The sequence below is a fragment of the Carcharodon carcharias genome, chromosome 11 (genome assembly GCF_017639515.1).
Source record: "Carcharodon carcharias isolate sCarCar2 chromosome 11, sCarCar2.pri, whole genome shotgun sequence".
In the NCBI taxonomy this organism is placed as follows: Eukaryota; Metazoa; Chordata; class Chondrichthyes; order Lamniformes; family Lamnidae; genus Carcharodon; species Carcharodon carcharias.
The window spans coordinates 57,230,330-57,243,260 of record NC_054477.1 but is presented as its reverse complement, the minus strand read 5'-3'; the positions used below and the strand labels follow the sequence as shown (position 1 = coordinate 57,243,260).

The 12,931-nt window shown below is 39.5% G+C and overlaps 1 protein-coding gene across 2 annotated transcripts in view; it reads right to left on the bottom strand.

Moving 5' to 3' along the window:
• The window catches only part of micu2 (mitochondrial calcium uptake 2), a 515,235-nt gene that overhangs the window by 417,635 nt on the left and 84,669 nt on the right, over positions 1-12,931 (bottom strand). Inside the window, exon 2 of one of the 2 annotated variants that reach the window (XM_041199667.1) lies at positions 7,845-8,017. The exons of the other annotated variant lie outside the window; for it this stretch is intronic. The gene's annotated coding sequence lies outside the window, so the exon portion shown is untranslated. The remainder of the gene's footprint in view (positions 1-7,844; positions 8,018-12,931) is intronic. 2 annotated transcript variants of the gene reach the window in all.

Here is a 12,931-nt window from a genome sequence, read left to right as displayed (position 1 = left end):
TGATGAGAGTTGCCTGAGACTGTTAAAGAATACTTGCATAAAGATGGGAGGTGTAACAATAAAATCCCCTTATGTTTATTGACTAGCTGTTCATGTTTTTCACACACATACTTATTCAATCTTTCTAGACAGACTGAGTTAACACCAGATGAGACAAGGCTTGGTATCAAGCTTTGTTAAACAGCTTTATTCCACAGGAAGGTGAAACGTAGAGAGCAACAGTTCAATCAGTATCATTTATTTTGGCTTAATAATACAATATAAAAGTTACACCAGGCATTCCTACATCAGTACTGTACTTCACTTGATTTAAAACAGGATTTCTCCTTTGCAGCCTGCCCTACAACGAGGGTATAACATCTTCTGCTTGAAATTTCCTGCCATTTTATCCTTTTCACAGCACTTTACTGCCTGGCTGCCACTTTACTGTCTATTTTAAAAGCCTTATTCAGTCAAAAAGCTTGTTGCTCTTCTATGCGTCCTTTTACAGATCACTGGAGATTAAAAGGGTTTTCCCACAAAATGGTGAGAGGTATTTTTCTGACTATCCAGTTAAGCTACCAAATCTATTGTTTAGATTCCAGGAGAAGCAACTTTCATTTAACATATCAACAACCTTGCATCCACATGTTCTGGAGATGACAGAGTTGTGTAATACAGATAAAAGTGTAAAATTAAGAGCAACGCTTTCTCCAAATCCATTCTGTAGAAAAATAGTCGAAATTTCAGAAATGTGATGCTTCCCAAATGCCACCATATATTAAGTCAAGTGACATGAAATTTTGTTATGGTACTGAGTCCATAATGACTTATATACTCTTTTATTCTCCAATCATTCCCATCCTTGCCAATTTGAACTGCCATCTTTCAACATCCTAACATCCCCATTTTTTTCACTGCTACGAGACTCTAATCCATGTTTTAATTTTGATGTACCAATTGTCTCCACTTGCAGCTTCCTCCTGCTGCCATTTATTTGATAATTTGCAGCTCCTGTCCTTACTTGCTTAAAACCTTATATTTCTATCACTACTTTATGGCTCCATTGGAGTTTCATGCCTCTACTAATTAGACACCTTCAAATGCTTTCGTAAGTTCACCCCATTCTAGTTCAATGACTACATTATACATGCCTGTAACCTTCGAGATTTTTATATTGGTCCTGTATTGAACAAAAATTTCAGCAAGCACAAAACCATAGTTCCAATGAAAGGTCAAAGACCTGAAACGTTTACTTTGTATCTCTGCATAGATGCTGCCAGACATGCTGAGTATTTCCAGCATTTTATTTTTATTTCAGATTTCCAGTATCTGCACTATTTTGTGTTTGACATTTTTCTCTTCTTCTGTTCAATCCTTATATACTGTTTCCCTAAATGAAATGTTGTGCAGAGCTGACCCCACTAACCCTTGCATTACCTATTTTTTTCTCTATAAGTTCAGAATCAGGGGCTATAAACGTAAGATAGGCACTCATAAATCCAATAGGGAGCTCAGGAGAAACTGTTTTACCCAGAGGGAGTGGAATTCGTTACCAACTGGAGTAGTTGAGACAATTAGCATAGATCCATCTAAGGGGAAGACCGAAAAATGCATGAGGGAGAAAGGAATAAAAGGGTATGTTGATAGACTTAGAGGAATATGAATGGAAGAAGGCTCATGTGGAGCATAAACACCAGCATTTTGAGCCAAAATAAAAACAAAAAAACTGCGGATGCTGGAAATCCAAAACAAAAACAGAAATACCTGGAAAAACTCAGCAGGTCTGGCAGCATCGGCGGAGAAGAACAAAGTTGACGTTTTGAGTCCTCATGACCCTTCAACAGAACAGCCTAATGGCCCGATTCTGTGCTATAAATACCAAGTAATATCAAGAGTGTAAAAGTGGAAGTTTTCAGCAGTTCAATTACTTCCAGTTGATGCAGTCTGGGGGATGTCTAGAGCACATCCTCTAGAGAAGCATGGAATCACTGAAAACAACTTCTGGATTTTCATGTTTAACTTCACAAGTGCTAACTCCAAAAGCTGCTGTCAGTTTCAGAGTAACGATGGCAAACACCAACAGTTTTGTCATCATTACTACAGTAAAATTTGTGTCATTGAAATGTAAATATTGTAATGGTACAGTAAAGGTAAGTTAAGCAATATACCAAAATTGACTTTGATATATTACCATGATGAGATGAAATGGTAAATGGTCCACTTTCTGGCACCATGCAGCTTGATCCAAAATAACATACAGGTGGCTTTACTTGTTCTTTTCAGATTAACTTCTTAGTAATGAGGAAACATTTACAGTAACAAGTAATATTGTTAAATACAATCAAAAACAAAATAACATTTAGCAAACTTCTCCAAAACTCTTCATCCTTCTAACGGTTATTATAGAATCACAGGAATGTTACAGCGCAGGAGGCCACCATTTGGCCCATCATAACTGTACCAGCTCTCCGAATGAGCAATTCACTTATGCCATTCTCCCGCCTTCTCTGTAAACCTGCACATTCTTCCTTTTTAGATAACTGTCTGATTCCCTTTTGAATGCTTCAATTGCTATATTCAACTATATAAAAACTATACCATTATTGGGGTGATGACATTAGCAAAACCAGGTGTATAATACAATTTAACGCTGGTAAGATGTCAGGTAAACAGTTTAGTTTGACCTAATTAATATTTCAAATACAATGACTTCACATATTTTGGAAAATAATCTAGAAAATATGGCAAAGGTGTGTTAAAAAACAAATCAACTCTACTTTAGTGATCTTGCTTTATGAAGTCCAGAAGGTAAAAGTCTACATTCTGTGTAACATGGCCATGCTTGACAGCAGATTCTAATTTTGTAATAGCCTCTGATCTTGATCTGAAGGTGCACTGTATTACCAATGTGAAGCCTGCTGTTACCATAGTCGTAACAAGCTACTGGACTTAGTTCACGTAACTGCCACAAACTGAATGGCTGAAACATCACAGCATGTTTCAGACATAGATGAGAGTTGCCGAAGACAAAAAGTCCAAAAATCTTTTGGGACAAGGAAGCACTTTTTATGATCAGTAGTGAATGCAAATGCTTCTAGGCCACTTCAAATAGGTGAAATTATTAGACTTCAAGTGGTTAGTAACATTAGTTTTCCCTTTGTTTATCTATTACCGTCAAGACTGTGGGCTAATGCATTTGTTTCAAATTGCCAAAGTGAGCTGAACATTTCAACATTCAATGCAGTTAGTGCATGCAATACAGGATGAAGTCCGTATTAACAACAGGGCTTGACAGTGCTGGATTATATACATGCAAAGCGAAGCAAAGGACTATGACCATGTTTCACAAACTATTTTCCAATGTGACTATTTTAACTCATCACTGTCTTCATAAGGGCAATTAGGGATGGACAACAAGTGCTGGCCTTGCCAGCAATGCCCACATCCCATGAACAAATATACAAACCTCCTGAAAATTAACATGACTCTAGATGCCAACAAAAGCAAAACAGCAAAAAGCCATATAGTAACATTCAGTATATAATTGTTAAAGTTCACACATTATTGACCAACATATAGTGCATCATATAAATGTGAAAATGTGTTTCCAAAACTATTTTATACTCATGTAGGTTTCAGCCAAGTTCTCCATATTCCCTGGTGACAGAAGGCTCAGTGAAGCCCCTCTCTTCTCTACCCTCCCTCCACAATCCACACATTGTAATCAGCCCTTCTCCCCCTACCACACATACACCCCTCTTCCCAAAGCCCATCCCCACCCCCCCGCCCCTGCCCCCCCCATCCCCTGCCCCCCGCCACCACCACCCCCCCCCCCCCCCCCCCTCCCCCACCCCCACCCCCAACCAAACAACTCATTCACTCAGCAACCTGGGCTTCTTTCCAACAGTCTTAACAGCAACACCAAGCTACTCTGGGGCCTCACAAGCTCCTTCGTGGCCAGGCCACCGTGACTGAAAACTGGCGCCGAGATTCACAATAATCAGCCAAAGACTTGGGCTTCGCAGCATCCTCCTGGATAGTTAGTTGGACTGTGTCAAAGCATGCCAATTAATATGCCCATTTTATCCTGTTTTGTAAGAGCTTTCGTTTGGACTTGAGTCAATGAAGAACTCAAACAATAAAGTACCAGTCTGAATTAGCTGCAGGATCGAGTTGTCAAATTAATTTTAGAATACTAATTAATCTAAACAAGGTTGTACTGAGTCTATTTCCTAAACTACTTTGGTTAATGAATAACACTTTCACAATAGCTGCATGTTTGATTCTCAATATGCTCATGTTTCATGGTTTGAGAAAGATCCTTATGTCTTGAGTGGTTTTTTTTGCAATAGACAAGTATTGCAACATCTTACATTTTAAAGCTAATTACAGTATAACATCTCACTAAACAAAGAGATAAAAGATTACATCTTGTGAACTTTTTTAATGCAGCAAAGAATTCTGTAATTCCTTTTTTTGCTGGAGATCAGAAGCCATCAAACGTCATACTTTTCCTTCCAGCGCACAAGTTTAAACATCTTACTCTCTTTTGACGTGACAAATCAATAAATAACACATAATGCTGAATCTGCCACACTAACTTTGAGAATTGCCAGTTTTGACACATCTTCATTTGCATCCTCTGCAACTACTTTTTCTAAGTCTTCTGCATCAGGCCCAAGCTCCGCTGCTCTCTCTTCCCTCCTGCCTCCCTGGGCGTGCTAAACCCTGTGGAGACTCGGCTCTGCTGCTTCTTGACCCCCACCCCCACCCAGGGCCCGTTGAACCCTGACTCCACTCTCCCTCACCCTCATCCCCCACCTGGAGTCTGCTGAACCCTGGCTCTGCTGCTCTCTCACCGCCACCACCCCTTTCCGCCCATCCCCCCCTGCCCCCAGGCCTGCTGAGCCCCGTTGCTCCACTGAGTGGCCGGCAGTAGAGCATGCCTTTCCAGAGGGATGAGTGGCAGCTCCTCTGAGCCTGCTCCTGGCCTCCTTAATGCAAAAGATTTTCCAGGCTTTCTGAGAATCTCTCCTCCTAGCTTTGTCTGCGTTGGCAGCAGTGTGGCCAAGGGGAGGTGGAGGTCGGAGAAAAAAAATTTAAAGGGCAGAACTCCATTGTTCAAAAGTCAGAATTCCACCAAACAGTGGAAATTTCTCATCCCTGTTCAGAAGAGTAATGATAAGATAGGAAGATCCATTAGCCCAGTCAATAACATCGAATGAGAATTGAAAACCTGCCATCGTCTCATTATATCAAAGGAAGAAGAAATAAAACTTGTAGCTTGTAGTCTGTGTTTAATTGACTGCCCCTGCTCTTGTAGTTATGTAGCATCTTTCATGACCACTGGACGTCCTAAAACACTTCACAGCCAATGCAGTACTTTTGAAGTGTAGCCACTATTCTGATGTAATGCGAGTTCCTGCAAATAGCAATGTGATAATGACCAGATAATATGTTAATCTGTGATGTTGGTTATTGGCCAGGGCACTGGAGATAACTTCGTTTCTCCTTCATCAAATACTAATTCCTGCTGCTGACCGGAAAGACGTCAGAAACATTTGCAACTCTGCACCTGGCCCATACTGCAACCATTGATGCAAGCGCAACTATTCTTGAAGCCTTCTGGCAACAATTCATTCCAAATGGTGTTGGGAGCTCAATCTCAATGAGATTTTATGTGAGTGCTGCCTCCTTAAACTAGACCTGGTGTTAAGGCTTTTTGCAGAGAGCTCCTATGCATAAATAAAAACAAAAAAACTGCGGATGCTGGAAATCCAAAACAAAAACAGAATTACCTGGAAAAACTCAGCAGGTCTGGCAGCATCGGCGGAGAAGAAAAGAGTTGACGTTTCGAGTCCTCATGACCCTTCGACAGAACTTGAGTTCGAGTCCAGGAAAGAGCTGAAATATAAGCTGGTTTAAGGTGTGTGTGTGGGGGGCGGAGAGATAGAGAGACAGAGAGGTGGAGGGGGTTGGTGTGGTTGTAGGGACAAACAAGCAGTGATAGAAGCAGATCATCAAAAGATGTCAACGACAATAGTACAATAGAACACACAGGTGTTAAAGTTAAAGTTGGTGATATTATCTAAACGAATGTGCTAATTAAGAATGGATGGTAGGGCACTCAAGGTATAGCTCTAGTGGGTTTTTTTTTTAATAATGGAAATAGGTGGGAAAAGGAAAATCTTTATAATTTATTGGGAAAAAAAAAGAGAAGGGGGAAACAGAAAGGGGGTGGGGATGGGGGAGGGAGCTCACGACCTAAAGTTGTTGAATTCAATATTCAGTCCGGAAGGCTGTAAAGTCCCTAGTCGGAAGATGAGGTGTTGTTCCTCCAGTTTGCGTTGGGCTTCACTGGAACAATGCAGCAAGCCAAGGACAGACATGTGGGCAAGAGAGCAGGGTGGAGTGTTAAAATGGCAAGCGACAGGGAGGTTTGGGTCATTCTTGCGGACAGACCGCAGGTGTTCTGCAAAGTGGTCGCCCAGCTTACGTTTGGTCTCTCCTATGTAGAGCAGACCACATTGGGAGCAACGAATGCAGTAGACTAAGTTGGGGGAAATGCAAGTGAAATGCTGCTTCACTTGAAACGAGTGTTTGGGTCCTTGGACGGTGAGGAGAGAGGAAGTGAAGGAGCTCCTATGCAGCCTGGCTAGCTCAGCTGGTAGATAATGGGACTCGTAATTGCAGTTTCAAGTCCCACAACGGGTAATGAATTTTTTCTTAACATATTTTATTCAAATACTTTTTAATGGTTTTTTTAACCAAAAAGTGTTCTTCAACTGAATATTACAATCAATTCTCCACAATGGAGGCTGAGAATCATTCACTGAATTTTTCGATTATATACCTTCACCATTTAATGAATCGTCAGAAGAATGTTTTACAAAGGGAACAGTTGGTAAATGATAGGTAGGCTAGATACAAGAACTCGCAATTGGTCAAGGACTGCAAAACCTAAAAATTAGGTAACGTGAACCTTATTGCTAGTCTGTGTGAAGCCAACTTGTTCATCTTAACATTGGCAGCTAATACTGACACCAAGACTGCAACTGCATATATGCAGGAAGTGCTCCCCTAGTGTAGTGGCACAAATAAATACAATCTTCTTCAAAATGGTGCATGGGATCTTTCATGTTCACCTGGGAGAGCAGACAGAGTCTCGGCTTAACATCTCATCCGAAAGGTGGCATCTCTGACAATGCAATACTCACTCAGTACTGCACTGGAGTATCAGCTTTGATGTTTGTGTTCAACTCCTGGAGCTGGACTTAAACCCACAGTTTTCTGACTCTGAGGCAAGAATGCTGCCAACTGAGCCACAGGTGACATGTGAGTCGCTGATCCTAAATAAGTCCAGTATTAGCAGGTCGATACATTCACTGATTCGCCAAGTTACTGATTAGTTGAATTACAAGAAAAAAGTAAAGCAGATATGCAGAAAAAAGCTGCAAGTAGTGTCTGTGGTTAAGAAGAAACCAGAGGTTTAGGAGACTCGCAGTTAAATAAGATTTATTTTACAAAAAGACTTCTAACAAATCATTTTGCATTCCAAGTCCAATTAAAGAGTTAGATTTTGGAAGTCATTTCATTTAATTGATGGTAGCAGTCTAGAGTCAGAGTAAGAGAGGGAGGAGAAAAAGGACAGCAATATGACTGAAATATGATTGAAGCTGACACTGGCATCAATTTAACATTGCAACTGGCATCGTGATCTTCTTGCTCTACATACTTCTGGCAGAAGTTAGCTGCATGCTTGCTGATGCCTTTCATCAATATAGCATCCAACGCTATTCATGACATAAATATACAAATATACAGCAAATGCCATTTTGGTACCTGGATGGTATCCCTAGTACCTGATGTTCGGCCCAGGTTTGTGTCCATTGTCTCCAAACTTAAGGCTTAGTTTAGTCTTGTGACACTGCTTGAAGAACCATACATTGGTCTGTAAGTCAACTGTCTTGCAGTTTTTCCAAGTTCCAATTGAAGACAAATGTTGATGCAGCACTGTGCCTGTCTATAGTTGAATCTGTGTATAAGTGAATTGCAGGCTGCAATCAATATAAGGAGTAGTGATATATAGCCACTGATAGCCCTCACAGAAAGTAATTGAGCAAGCTATGAAGAAATACATTCCCACAAAATTTATATATTGCACTTAATACAGAAATAGGCATTTTCACTGTGAAAGTGACAAAACACGCACACAGAGTTTGATTACCAAGGCCGTATTTCTATAACAACTTGAAGATCTACAGCATTCATTACTAATGTCCAAAATATTCATTCCATTAGTTTCTTCCCAAGTAGTCTGTTAAGGAGAAAATCTATATAGAAATAAAATATGATAAAGAAAAAAATGTTAAATGTGTTCATTAGGTTGTCCACCAATCGTTCTGATATCTGCTTTGATGTGGTTAAGATTGGCCCTGCAGGGGGACAGTCAGTCCCTTGTGAGTTTTAGGCAAAAAACACACTGAATTTGTGGTTTTCCTGTATTTGACTAAAAACTCACCACAACAAAGGCATTCACGACTGCTTCATCTATTAATTTCTCCAGAAAAGGAGCAGGTGTTTGGATTCCTACATTACTGTCTGCCAGCTGGCCAGACAGAAAGCTTCAAGAGGACAGGGAATCAGAAAAAAAACACAGGTAACGTAGTCAACAGCTAATCACCTTTTTTGAAACACACCTTTAAGTTTACAGTGGGTTGTTCCACTATAGTTGTATTATACAGCAAAAAAATGACAAACCATTCATTCATATGAGGAGGGGGAAATAACTAGCCCAAAAGCACCAATTACACTTAATTACAGACTCTTTTTTGTACCTTTTCTCTTCATAACACAGCCATTTACACGCACAGCACTTTGATTTTTGACTTCCATTTAGGTTTATTAACATCAAAGCAATGTCATTGCATATCTGCTGTTCACTTTTCACCTCAGGCTGCTAGAGGCAACAATACAGATTTTTGTACATACCTGCTGTCTGTTGCAGCAAAACATGCACTCTACACTTTGTTCATGATTAGTACTTATTCCTTTATATTTCACTGACCAGTGGAATGCATTTGGCTTTAGTTATATAAAAAAATTCAAATTGTTTCATAATTTTTTTTCAGTTACATGAAAATAGGTTTATAATACAAGGCTCTATTTTGCTGTTTTGCAGTGCCAATTAAAGAAAAAAAGTGATAGGTATTTAATTTCTCATTCCCAGTAATTTGATATTTTAATCATTTCAAGAGAAAACAATGGCACCAAAGTAGCCAAAAAATAGCAATAAACTTAAAAAGCCTCTAAAACTATTCTGAAAAACAGCTCACTTAAATTTTCACAATGTTATGAAAAGGAAACATTCATATTTATCCAGTGTTTCTCAATTTCCCACACAATGCTTAAAATCTGTGGTGGAGGCAACCTGGAGTTGGGGACAGTGACTGGAGCCCGGACAGCGGAAGGGGGCTGGGGCTGGCATTTTGCGACACACATCTGCATCTTCATTTCCATAATGTTCAACTTTATGTACAAATTTCCCTGGCTGTGACATTTAGAAAATGCTTCCTTGGTGATCTCAATGAATGGGGACACTGGGCTGCAGGCAATGCTCCCAATTCATGAAGTCACTGGAGCAGAATTATAAAATGTCAGTGCTGGGGAAAATTCTCCAAAGAACATAAATTCCCCTCAGGCTCTTTCTGACCAACAGTTGGAAAGTGCAAACCACAAAATCATGGAGACACAACTGTCAGTGGACAGATAGATTGCTTTAATCACATCTAGAATAACATGAGCAATACAGATAAACAAGGTTCTCAGCTAATTGTGCTAAAATAGTAGATAAAATTACTATAAACTCAAAATTACTGAGACATCACTGCAGATGGTAGAGGGGAGGAGTAACCTTAGTGATTAGGGATGTAATCACTTCAGTGATAAGAGAGGATATAATGAGAGGTAGGTAGGCAATGGAAACATTGTGGGTATAATAAATAAGAAATAGAAAAGATTTAACATTGTAGTGTGATTTGTTTATAGGCCAATTGGCAGCAGTTGTGAAGTGGTAGATGATATGAAGACAGAGATTAGACAAGCATGTAGTAAAGGCAGAATGATTTTAATGGGAGATTTTCACTTTCATACTAGTACATGTCAGGATGTTAGTGAATTTCTTGAGTGTGCCAGGATAGAATTCTGCAACAATACAGCCTAATGCCAAAAAGGGGCATGCCACATTAGATTTAGCAATGAAACATATTTAGTTAACAGCCAAATGGTGGTGTTGATACCAAACATGGAGATGTGGCAAACACTGAGGATGATACCAATCAACTAACAAAGGGCATAGATAAGTTAGCAGAATGGGCAGTCAAGTGGCAGATGGAATTTAATACAGAGAAGTGTGAGGTGATGTAATTTGGCAAAAGGGATAGGAAGAGGCAGTATATACTTAATGGCACAGTTCTAAAGAGTGTGCAATGACAGAGGGACCTGGGGGTTCATTGGTGTAGATCTTTGAAAATGGTAGGACATATTGAGAGAGTAGTTAGCAAAGCTTATGGGATCTTGGAGTTTATAAATAGAGGTATTGAGTACAAAAGCAGAGATGTTATGCTAAACCTTTACAAAGTTCTGATTAGGCTGCGACTAAAGTATTGCAGCCAGTTCTGGACACCGGAACTTTAGGAAGGATGTGAAGGTCCTTGAGAGGGTGCAGAGTAGAGTTGCCAGAATGGTTCAAGGGATGAGGGAACTTAGCTATGAGGTAAGGCTGAGAAGCTGGGGTTGTTCTCCTCGGAGGTCGAGGGGATTTCTGAAGAGGTGTACAAGATTATGAAAGCTTTAGATAGCTGATGTACAAGGACTAGAGGACACAGGTTTAAGGTTTTGGGTAAGAGAAAAAGGGAGGCAGTGAGGAAGAACTTTTTTACTCAGCGAGTGGTAATGACCTGCAACACTCTGCCTATGAATGTGTTGGAAGTAGAGTTGATCAATGATTGCAAAAATAAATTGGATAGGCATTTGAGGGAAATAAACTTTCATGGTTATAATGTTGGAATTGTACAAAACACTGGTGAGGCCACAACTGGAGTATTGTGTGCAGTTCTGGTCACCACATTACAGGAAGAACGTAATAGCTCTGGAGAGAGTGCACAGGAGGTTTACAAGAATGTTGCCAGGATTTAAAAAGTGTAGCTAAGAGGAGAGGTTGGATAGGTTGGGGTTATTTTCCCTGGAACAAAGAAGACTGAGAGGTGACTTGATTGAGATGTACAAAATTATGAGGGGAATAGATAGAGTGGACAGGATAAAATTGTTTCTCTTGATGGAGAATTCTAGAACCAGGGGACATAGATTTAAGATAAGTGGCAGAAGGTGTAGGGGGGAATCGAGGAAGAACTTTTTTATGCAGAGGGTAGTGGGTGTCTGGAATTCGTTGCCCAAGTTGGTGGTAGGGGCAGAAATGGGAGGAATGAGCAGCAGCAACTGCAGCAGCCCAAGGCATGAAGGGATTTAAACATAAGGATGACAATCTTGCATTTAAGACTTTGGGGGAAATTGAGAGTGAACGAACAGTGAATGAATAAATAAAAAGCAGCACACCTGGTAGAAATTCAGCCATGGTACCAACTACGGACAGTGAAACCAGAAACTGAAAATTTCGTGCATGGAACAAAGCAGACATTCAAAAATGCCCTCTCCTGCACTTTCCAAGCGATCAATTGTACAGAATGGATGCTGGTAACGGGAAGTCTCCTTTCGCACAGTGTATAGTACAGTAACAGTTATTAAATCTATGGAAGCTTTAGTTCCAAGTTCTCCCAGCTTCACATCGAACTACATTTTAAATAACTGATTTTGTTCCTATTACCCTGTCAGTTAGATTATGCTGACCAGTTATCACAATTTATTTCTAAAATATCAGTTTTACAATTTAATTCCATTCAGATAAGCCAACAAGCCTCAATGATTTGATGAAATAATATGGGTTTATAACATCATAAACCCATTACATCTCCCTTATAATCTTCTCGACTGTAGCTCATGAATCTCTCTAATCTTCTCTCATATCTCACATTACTTATACCAGGGATCACTTCATGTTTTTCTCTGCACTCTTTCCAATACAAATCCCTTATAATGTGCTCCTAAATGTTCCTTTACATAAGGAGCACTATATGAATGCAAGCTAGTGTGGATAATTGTGTTGCCACATTGTCTAGACATTGAAAATGATGAGTTTTTCACTCACAGGTCTCCTTCGAAGTTTGCCTACATTATTTCTAAACCATTTGTTATATATTTACATCAACATGACTTGACCAATGTGCAATAATTCACATTTGTAATTATTTCTTTTTAATATGATTGTCAATTTGCATTGTAGATCTAAATTCTTATACTGGAGTCTACACAGCATCTTTTGCTTTGACCCTATATTTTGACCCACAATTTCTTACTTATTAACCAGTTTGTTATCCAGTTCTACGTTCTACCATGGATTTCCAAGGTTTTTTATTTAATTAGAAGATTTTCATGCGGAACTTTGTCACAAGCTTATTGAAAGGCTAAAAAAAGGAAGTTCCATTTTTCTTCTATTCATTAGGTGGTTCTTTAAAATAGTTGAAGTTGGCCATGCAGATTTTTAAAACCTGGCTGCAAATGACTTTTTAACATCGAGTGATCATGAGAAGTGCTATATAAATGCAAGCTCTTTCTTTCTTCAGGCTGGCTGTTTCTTACTAAATTATTGTATATACATTCAAAATCATTTTAAATCATTTCATGCTACTATTCAGTGAAACATCAATGCAATATTAATTTGGTTATATCTTTCCTACAGAATATAGACTTGCTTTCCATTAAATGCCCCATTGTGCCCGCTCTTTCCAGAGGCCGTGTATCTTATCATGTACTTTAATTTGCCGAGGGAGAGAGC